A 9,963-nucleotide genomic window follows, 5' to 3' on the forward strand; every position below is an offset into this window, starting at 1 on the left:
CATAGCTCAGTAGCCATCAGAGACACGAGCATGTTCAGGCTTTCACTGCAGCTATTTGTGATGTGTAAGTTCCCTGATTGCAGGAATCCTGGCTTTCTATTCCTTTCAGAATCACACACTATGACCTTACATGTAGGAAATGCTCAATGAATGCTTGATGAGAAGCCCCATTGGTGACAAATTTGAGAGTTTTGTATGACTTCTACATGTGGGATTTTATGTCCATGTTGGACTGTTGCCTCTCTACCCTAAGGAGTTACTGCCCTGGAAAACGGCTTAGGTCTCCCCACTGGCAACCCTGGTTCTGTTTGAAGACCATATGGGTGGTACAAGCATGACACAGGACCCTCTGATATTGGGGTCAAGGGTCATGGTACCCAGGCCTCCATGGCCTGAACTCCTTGAGTCTCTCCAGTTGCCCTTCTTATCTTCTCCTCCTCTTCCCTCCTCCCTTCCCTCCACCTCTCCCCTAGCTCCCTCTCCCACTGTTCTGTCTCCTAATTTCTCTCTTCTTCCCTCCTTCACCTGTTATAGTTCCTCTTACTTCACCTTCCCCTCCTCTTCACCTTTCCCCTTATGTTTCCTCTTCTTCTTTTCCATCTTCCAAGTATTTCATAAACAAAACCAAGGCTCCATTCCTAAGTTTCAGGACCCTGGCTGAAGAAATTACAAAGACCAGCTCAAAGGCAGTTCAAAGGCAGTTCAAAGGCAGCTCAAAGGCAGTGGCATTTGGAGTCATGTGTCCAAAAGGACTCTGCACCAGTGAGGACTCCTGTGGAAGCCCTTTGACTCCCTGTACCCCTGTCTAGCCTTCTTCCCATGTGTTCAATCACTCACTTGCCCCCAGATGCTGGCTCCATTCCCTTTTCACTAACCCTGCAGAATAGGGCCAATCCCACCGTGTTCCATGGGAGACCATCTTGTTCCTTGCAGGCCAGTTCACTTCCTGAGGCCCCCAATTCCTGTAAATGGTGGTCAGTACACCATCAGGCCCCAGACCCACTTTAGGAGCCAACAATAAGAGCCTACTCCATACACGGGGGTCACTGGCAACACAGCAGCTTCCTCCCCAGTCAGAGAGAAGCCAACGCCCACCCCAAAGTTGGCTCATGTGTGGGCAACACAGTCTTGCCAGTTCTGTGGCTGCTGATCTTAGCTCAACACATCTTCACTGAGCCTCTGCTCTGAACAAGGTGCTTAACTAAGTGCTATCCTTATCAGAATTGGAAAGCAACTAAACACGCATCCTGTCTAGTCTGGGGATCCATTAAGCTGGCGATAGCTGTGCCAGGTGCTGTGCCACCTTGTCAGTACCTAGGGGCTCTTCCCTGTCCACCTCCTGCATAGCTCAGGCCCTGATCTGAGAAATCCACTTATCTCGGGCACCTGTGCGAAGGAATCTCTTCAGGACTCAATGAGCAACTATAAGATTTCTTTACAAATGCTTATAATTGTAGGGGCTGAATACTAGCAGAAAAGGAGGACCACAGTGGTAAGATCCAGAGCAAAACATGTCAGAAATGCCAAATTCCAGAGCAACTCGATGAGCTGGTGCAGCTGACTGATGTGGATGAATGGATGATGCCCCCCTGACTCCTGATGCGCTGTCAAGACCATGCCCAGGGCATCTTAGAACCAAGATCCACAGAGTTGGAAGGAACCAATACCATCTTTTCTCCTTCCCACTCTCAGCTGTTTCATCCATAAGAAAGCTAAGAAACACAGAGGTAAAATGTCCCATAAGTGATCAGTCAAAGAGCTGGGATGTGAGCACAGTTTTTCTTTCTCTCATTAGAAGGCCTATTTCCATAACAAGAAACTACAAATACAAATTGCAACAGTGAACCTGGGGCAGCTTTCAGCTGGGGTTAGGTCAAGCAGAAAGCTGCAAGGGAGCATGTTGGGTAGCAGCCACCCCTGGGGAATAATCTGAGGTGAGTTGTCCCACTAAGTAGGCTGATGTCTAAGGAGCCGCTCGTGGGTTCCCCCAGGGTCTTGAGGCTCCAGGAGTCTGATTCACACTAACCACACTCAGCGTCCCCGGCTGGTGAGCCAAACACCAATATTCACATATAACAGACACGGGGCCTCACCTCAGGCCAGGGCACTGGGACGTGCCTGTCATGAGTAAAGCTCATAAGGAGCCTACACCGTGTATCACCAGCTTACAGAAAACAAAGTCAGGGCAGAATATTTTTCACCTTGAGAGATATTTTAACTAAAGAACCAGAATGTCCTTTCCCAGAACACTGCCAAGAGAAACAAAAATCTAGATTCAAACCTCTGCCACTCTCCTTTTTCTAAAACACCATGGTGACCTCTTATTGCCATTGTCACTCCAACAACCCCTGCACCATGTTAACCTCTACGTGACAATTCCCAAGCCCACAGAATAGCCCTACACTGAATTTCATTTCAGGATGGCTGTTTTCTGGCGCTTCCTAAGAGGCACCCTAACTCTCACCCACCTGCCCCCAAAGCTTAGCTGGGTAAATCACTCTAGGAAGGCTTTATAGAGCAGGCAGCTACTGTGTGACTTCAGGTTAGCCTCAAAGGGGACTGACGTGGGACTTGTATTCTCTTCCAGGCTTTCTGTGTCTATAGTTTTGCCCTCAAACTTGAACTCTGTGGACCTGATATCCCCCTTGCCGTCTAATAACTAGGTTACACTCCAAATCCAGCTTTTTAATGCCAAAGGCAGGCAGGAGGAACATTGGGGGTGGGCCCCTTGCTCCCTGGCCCACCATATGGGTTGAGATTTAACTTCTTTCAACTCTTGAGGCCATTCTGCCTTCTCCTCCCAGTGGGCCTCATCCTCTGCAAAGTCAGAACACTGCCACCAGCTCCAGCTATGACCCCTGAGGGGGCTGAGGGGAGGAGGCTGTCTGAGGGGACCTTGCTCTTGAGGTCTGGCCCTTTCATAATGTGTTGTGGCTACTGCTGACCTGGGTGAGCTACCAGGCCCCAGGGTACCCTGGTGAGATGAAACTCCTCTTTAGATTTTGCATGATGAGCACAATTAGTGCACAGTAATAACAACAATAATGATAACAGAGCAAAAGGGTAACAATAATACTGTTATCAGTTAACCTCTGTTATTTATCAGCCCAGGTGAGGGGACCAGGTTTCAGGGCCCGTATCACTAACGTGTGCCATGCAGTCTGTGCCGGGGCTGTCGCTACACTGAGGCTGGCAGGAGGAGCCACTGACCTCCCCCATCTCCTGGCCCACAGTGGACAGCCAGAGCTCTGAGGACTCAGTCAGCCAGCCAGCCTGTGACAACCAAGCCAGCCTTGGCTCAAACTGGGCGCTCCAGGCCCAAGGAAAAATCCCTTCAGTTCCATCTCTACTGAGGGGCAGACCTTGGCATCTGTGTGAAAAACACAGCCACCCAGGACATAACATACCCCAGAAGGGGCGAGCCTAGGAGCTGTGTCTCAAAACTCCTCCAGAGCCTTCCCCGAGACTCGTTTTGTGCTTCTCTGGCCCGTCTCTCCCTATGTCTTCCTCAGAAGAGAAGGGGCTGGGGGGAGACAGAGACCAGACGTGAGAGAATGAGTCTGAATACAGATGGACCAGATCTGAAGGTACCTGAAGATGCCTCACTTTTTGGAAGTGAGTAGTCCCAAAGTGTGCTATAGGTCCTCTGTGGAGCTCTCAGGACTTGCCATCCTGAATCTCCCCTGGGGCCGATCCAGCTCTGCGTTCTGTGCCCACAGGCCAGAGACACCAGCAGCTAAGACCCTCCCGCAGGCGGTCCTGTGCTGTAATTCACAGCGTGCATCACAGCTTGTTGTTTTTGTATGTGATTATTTGATTATTAAATTACTCAAAACCACAAAAGTCAGGAACTAAATTGAATCTTGTTATTCCCTAGACACATGCCCAGGATTCAGCCACAGAGCAAGCTCATGTAATATCTATTGAATAAACACACAGGAAGGAATGAGAACCCATTAGTTCTGAGTGCCACATTTTATGAGAGGAGCTGACAAACTATAGCATAACCAGAGATGGCAGCCAGGACCTTGAGTGTTCTGGAGACCTCGTCACCAGACAAAAGGTTAAAAGAACAGAAGAGATAGACACAGAGAAGAGGAGATGGAAGAGGCAGCTTGGACAATTGTTTTGTGAAATCACACGGAGGAATAATATGATGAGCTTTGATTTACATTGTTCCAGAAGGCAGAATGGGAGCCAGGGAGCAGAGCTCCCAGGTGGATCGTAGCTCCAAGCAGATGGCCATTCCCCACGGCTGGAACCACCCAGGTAGGGGGCAGGCTGCCTCCTGGGGAGGGCCTCCCCCACCAGAGGGGATGGCCACTCAGAGGACGGACACCACCAGGGGGAGGGGCACAGGATGGGCCTGCACCAACTGCTCAGACTACCTGGAAGATTCCAGATTCATCTCTCCCATGATGCAGGAGGAGAACAAGTTTCATGTGACATGAGTCCTGTGAGGACCTGAGCAAAACTATGAAAAGGGAAAATCCGACTTCAGCGTCCCTCACTTACCTTTTCAGAACCTTATCATCTCTGCTTGTAAACTCCTAACACTAGCATTCTTGTCTTGGATGTGAGTAAAGAGAAGAAAAGAACTTACTTAAGAGGTTACTGCCTTAATATATGCCAATCCACACCATGAAAGATGGGGCCTCATGAGACCAACGAGCAGACCTAATGGTGGGCCTGCAGCTCAGTAGCGTCTGAATGGGAACGTCCTCTGACCGACCAGCTGACGAGGGCTCCGGCACAGCACTAGTCAGGGGCACGGGGGCTGGACTGGGGGGCAGAGTCCTGGGTCTGAGTCCTGGGTCTGAGTCCTGGCTCCGCCTGACACTGACTGCGCCGGTTACGCTGCTGGTTAGTTTCTTAGCTTCTCTGAGCCTCATTTCCCTCACCTGTAAAACAGGGTTACTTCCCCCCTTGTCGAACACAAACATGCAAGGAGCAGAGAGAGGCTGTCTGAGGGGGACACAGAAGGAGAAACAACAGCTCTGACCCAGGCAGAGGGCTGCGCTGAGCTCTCCGCCACGCCTGGTCCCTGCCGGGAGCCCGGTGCTCCCTCCTGGCTCCGGGGCTCCCCGGTTCTCTCCCACCATCCCAGGCATGCCCAAAGGCCTCTGAACTCACTCCCTCCCACAACCTCTTCCAGCACCCCAGAGGATTTCCTCCACCTCTGCCCTTCCATCCCCAGAGGCATCTGCCTGCTTCAGAGGGAGACAGTTCCCATAAAGGAAAAACCAGCTTAGCCAATTCAGGCCACTAAACCCTTGGGTTTCTTTTTGGCAAATAAAGGGCTTCGTTATTCTACTGCAGAGAACTGACTCAGAGCAAATTAAAACTGATCTCCACCTCAACCTGATGACCTCACTCCTCACTGATGAGATGACAACACACACACACACACACACACACACACACAAAATCAGCTAAACTGCAAGACTAAGGATTTTTTTTAATTGAAGTATAGTTGACTTACAATATCATATTGCTTTCCCTTGTACAACGTAATGATTCGATATTTTTATAGATTCTACTCCACATATATAAAGCTATTATAAATTATTGGCTATATTCCCTGTGCTGTTCATTACGTCCTTGTAACTTATCTATTTTCTACCTAGTAGTTTGTACCTCTCAATCCCCTTCACCTATTCCACCCCTCGGCCCCCGCCACTCTGGTAACCACTAACTTGTTCTCTGTGTCTCTGGGTCTGTTTCCATCTTGTTACATTCATTAGACTAAGGATTTAAGATTTCACCAAGATTCAAAAAAAATGGAATCTTTGGTCATTGACTGTCTGTCTGTCTACTTATTTGTTTGGGCCCTGGACATTTCCAGTATAGATTAAGTCAGGGGTGGACAAACATTTTCTGTAAAAGCCAGATAATAAATATTTTAGGCATTTGTGACCTAAGTATATTACATAGTTACTTATATATAACATGAGAGAAAACAAATTTCCACAATTTTTTGAGAAAATTCAAAATATAATAATAATGGAATGCAATTTTTTTTGTAGTACAGGTCTAACAGTGAGAAAAATTGGAATTCTTTTTTTAAGGAGTAACATTTCATTTAATTGAGGCTCAAAGTGATTTTTCCCTATCACCAGAATGAGTTGCAAATGTTCATCTGCTGTTGCTGATGTGTAATGAGATTACATATTTCATATTTTAAAATGTCTTCTCATATGGATAGATATTGCCAAATACTTAATCATCCAAACATGAATTTAATTAAGCATATTCATCACTTGGAAGGTATTAATTGAATACTACTAAATTCATCTCTTGATATTTTCCTTAAAAAATAGCATTACATTAAAGAGTGATTCCTTCCAATTGAAGGTTAAGAAGAAAGCTTTTCAATTGCACAGGTAAATGGATTTTGAAAAATGGAAATTTCCTTTACATTTGCATTGAGGTTCAAAAAAAAACACTGCTGAAACTGTAGTTTGAGCTCCGAATATACATTTACTACAAACTTGTGTGGCAATGAAGACCCCACTTCTTATTTTAACCTTGTATAGCACAGGAAGCCTGTAGAACAGTTTGACATGACTTGTGATTCAAACAGTGTTAGCTGTCTTTGAAATAATTTAACCACAGTATAAGTTTCACCTCTAAGCGCTGTTTTCCTTGTAACTTTAGGTTGAATTCATTAGGATTCAGTTACCAAGTCTGCCACAAAAGCTGATTTCCAAGGCCATCTGTGTTCAAAACCAGTGGACGAGGATGATTCTTCTCATTCAATAAAAATTTCAATCTCAGCCTTGAACTCAAAACTTCACAGTGAAACATGGCCACTGTTCAGCCATCGAACTGTTGTGTGCAGGCAAGTGAGGACAGCAGCTTCTATTTCTGACCCGAAAATCACAGAAGTGAGGATAGTTAAGTTCATGAGAGCAAATGAAGTTCACCATTGACACCACTGGTTCAATAACATGATCCAAACGTTTCCTTCAAAGTATCTGCTGGTGACTAACACAATGATGAATCATAGGTTTTAATGATACATTTTCATGAGCTTGAAAAATTTTCCAACTCAGCCCTTTTCTTCCCCAAATATATTTTTACCCATCAGTTATAACACAGCTTGCAGATTCCACCTCAGGGAATTAGTACTTCCTCTGCTTTGAAAATATCCGTGCAGGTAGTTTTTCCACACAGACCGTTCTAATTCTTTAGTCTCTTCAAACTCAGCATTTACTCCTCAAATAAACAACAGTTGAGCAGTATCACAAACATCCTGTCAACTCCTTAAGAATCAAAGAAAATCGCTCAAAATTATTTGCCTTCTTTTTAACTGACTATTGGTGTTGTTCTCAATGTCCTAACTCGTTGCCAAAAGGCTAAACATCCTAAGCCAGTTTTATTTCTCTGGACATACTTCTTCATCTGCTGCAATCAAATATGATTTAATTAACTCGCCATTGGTAACCAGTTTTTCTTGCTTGGCTAACAAACGGGCCACTCAGAAACTCACTTTGGCTGCAGTTTCATTTTCATTTTTTGTAAAGAAACTCTGCTGTGATGAAATATTTCATTTTAAATCCTGATTTTTACCCTGATGCTCCCTGTTAAGTTGGGAACATTGTGATGGGTGCTTAGTCTGATAACATTGACACATATTATGTTGTTTTAGCACAGCTATGGTGTCACTGCATGATAAATGTGGTGCTTTGCCCTCTGTTTCCATAGCAACAGCAAAAATACCCTCTACTTCTCTGTGCCTTAAAAGTGTGATATTTAAAGTCTACTTTCTTCTTTTACTTTGACATGACAGGTGTGCACTGGTAATGAAAAATAAAATATGATGTTACAGTAGAATGGTAAGCCTGGCACTGGAAACAGCGTCACGTTATAACTGCACATTGTAGCTGACCCAGCACCGGTATGAAGATGTGAAGCTGCTACCGCACAACAGCAACCACGGACAAGTAATGAGCATCACTGCGTCCCAGTAAACTATCTGTGACACGAAAACTTAATTTAAGCAGTCAGGGCTGCTTGGAGTCAGGGAAAATGGACTAGACAACCTCTAACGCCCCCACTGATCTGAGGGTCTGCTGCATGTGTCCCAGACTGTGGACACTGTAAGGCAATCAAGTTCATGAGCAGGGTGAGCACCTGCCCCCGGCACTGCTGGGCATCTGAATGGGGTGGGGAAGGAAGGCAGAGGTAGACGAGGCAGGAAGCAGGAGCTGCTCTCAAGACATTGCAATCAAATTGTGAGGATGAGACTGACACACACGGACACTAAGAGGATGAGGCAATTTTAACATATGCTCTTGACATTGATTAAGGTCTCCTGAATATAGTCGGTGCCTGATAAATATTTGAAGAACTCGGTGAGTAAATGATATGCAACACAGCCAGCTCTAACCCGAGTAGGAGCTCACTATGGTGGCAAGGTTAAGCCCATAGGTTTTGGGGTCTGATGTCTGGGTTCGAATTTTGCTCTCGCTATTGACTACCTCTACGACCTCAGACAGAGTATTTGACATCTTTTAACTTTACTTCTGTCTATAAAATGAGAGTGATAACATTATATATCTCATAACCTTGTGAGCATCAGTCAAGATAGTGGATGTAAACGACTTAGTGTAGAGCCTGAAAAGCTCAATAAGTAATAGCTACCATCGTTTATATTGTATAATCAAAATTTGCTAAGAGAATGGAACTTCAATGTTCTCACTAAAGAAAAAGAAAAAAGAAAAAAAAGATATGTGAGGTAAAGGATGTGTTAATTAAATAGGTGGAGGAATCTTTTCATAGTGAATATGTACATCAAGTCATCACAATGAACACTTTAAATATCTTACAGTTTTGTCAGTTATACCGCAGTAAAGCTGAAAACAAAACAAAACCAAAGCCAAATAATAACAGCTAAAATATATATCAACTTTCATCAGAACAGAGTTGCCATCTAAAAAGCTCAATACGTAATAGCTTAAAGTGTTAGAGAAGGGAAGATTACTGAGAACCCTGAGGAATTGGGGCAGCTGCATGGAGGAGGTGGATGTTAAAGGAAGGTGGGCAGAGAGGAGGAGAGGGGTGATGGCAGGCACGGGATCGAGGACACAGCTGGGAAGCTGGGCTTGTCAGGCAGCCTTTGGGAGCCTCCGGTTTCCTGGTGAGTCAGTTTTCAGGCCAATGCTCAAAGGAGGAGGAATAAGGACAGCGTTGGTTCATGTTGACCTGATAGACAACTCGAAGCACAGCATGGGGAGCAATAAGATCCCTTTGAAATGCCTTGCTTGGACTTACGGCCCATCCACGTTCAAAGGCCCAGCGCTGGGGGGGCCAGAGCCACGGAGGCCAGCAAGAGGCTCTCAGGGTCTCAGGCTCTGAGTGACTCTGCATGTGAGTGTCATAGTCATCACCATGGGCGACGGTGGCCAGTGTTTGTTGAGCATCTGTGAGCCAGGCACTATGCCAGAGAACAAGGAGGGAGAAGACATTTTATGATATCAAAGAGATTATAACGTACTTTATGCAGTACAACGGAGCATGTCACAAGTCTAGTACCACTTTCTGGTGACAGGAAGCAGAGGCCTCGGGGGACCAGGATTCTGACCCTGGCACACAATGAGGGTGTCATTGTGTACACCGACATTTCCACATTATAAGCAAATCAAATCTTATGCTATGGTTTTCAAACCCCTTCCTCAAAGCAAAGCTTAGGATGTGTTAAAGATAAAAGCAGTTCATTGGAAGGGTAGAAGCTGCAGAGTCCTTCCCACCAGGCCTCCTCACTTCAGCCCCTGACAGGTTCCCAGGAACACGGCTTGGAAACCATGGGTTTGAGGTCAGTAGCACTGGCCCGTTCCAGCTTGAGGATTCTCCACGGGGGTAGAAAGTGCCCTGAACCGAAGTGCAGGGCAAAGATATGACGTGTCCCCAAAGCTCAGTTCAGGGAGAGATCAAAGAAGGGCTCACAGGGTGTCTCTCGGG

Source organism: Camelus ferus, chromosome 21, assembly GCF_009834535.1.
Source record: "Camelus ferus isolate YT-003-E chromosome 21, BCGSAC_Cfer_1.0, whole genome shotgun sequence".
Taxonomy (NCBI): Eukaryota; Metazoa; Chordata; class Mammalia; order Artiodactyla; family Camelidae; genus Camelus; species Camelus ferus.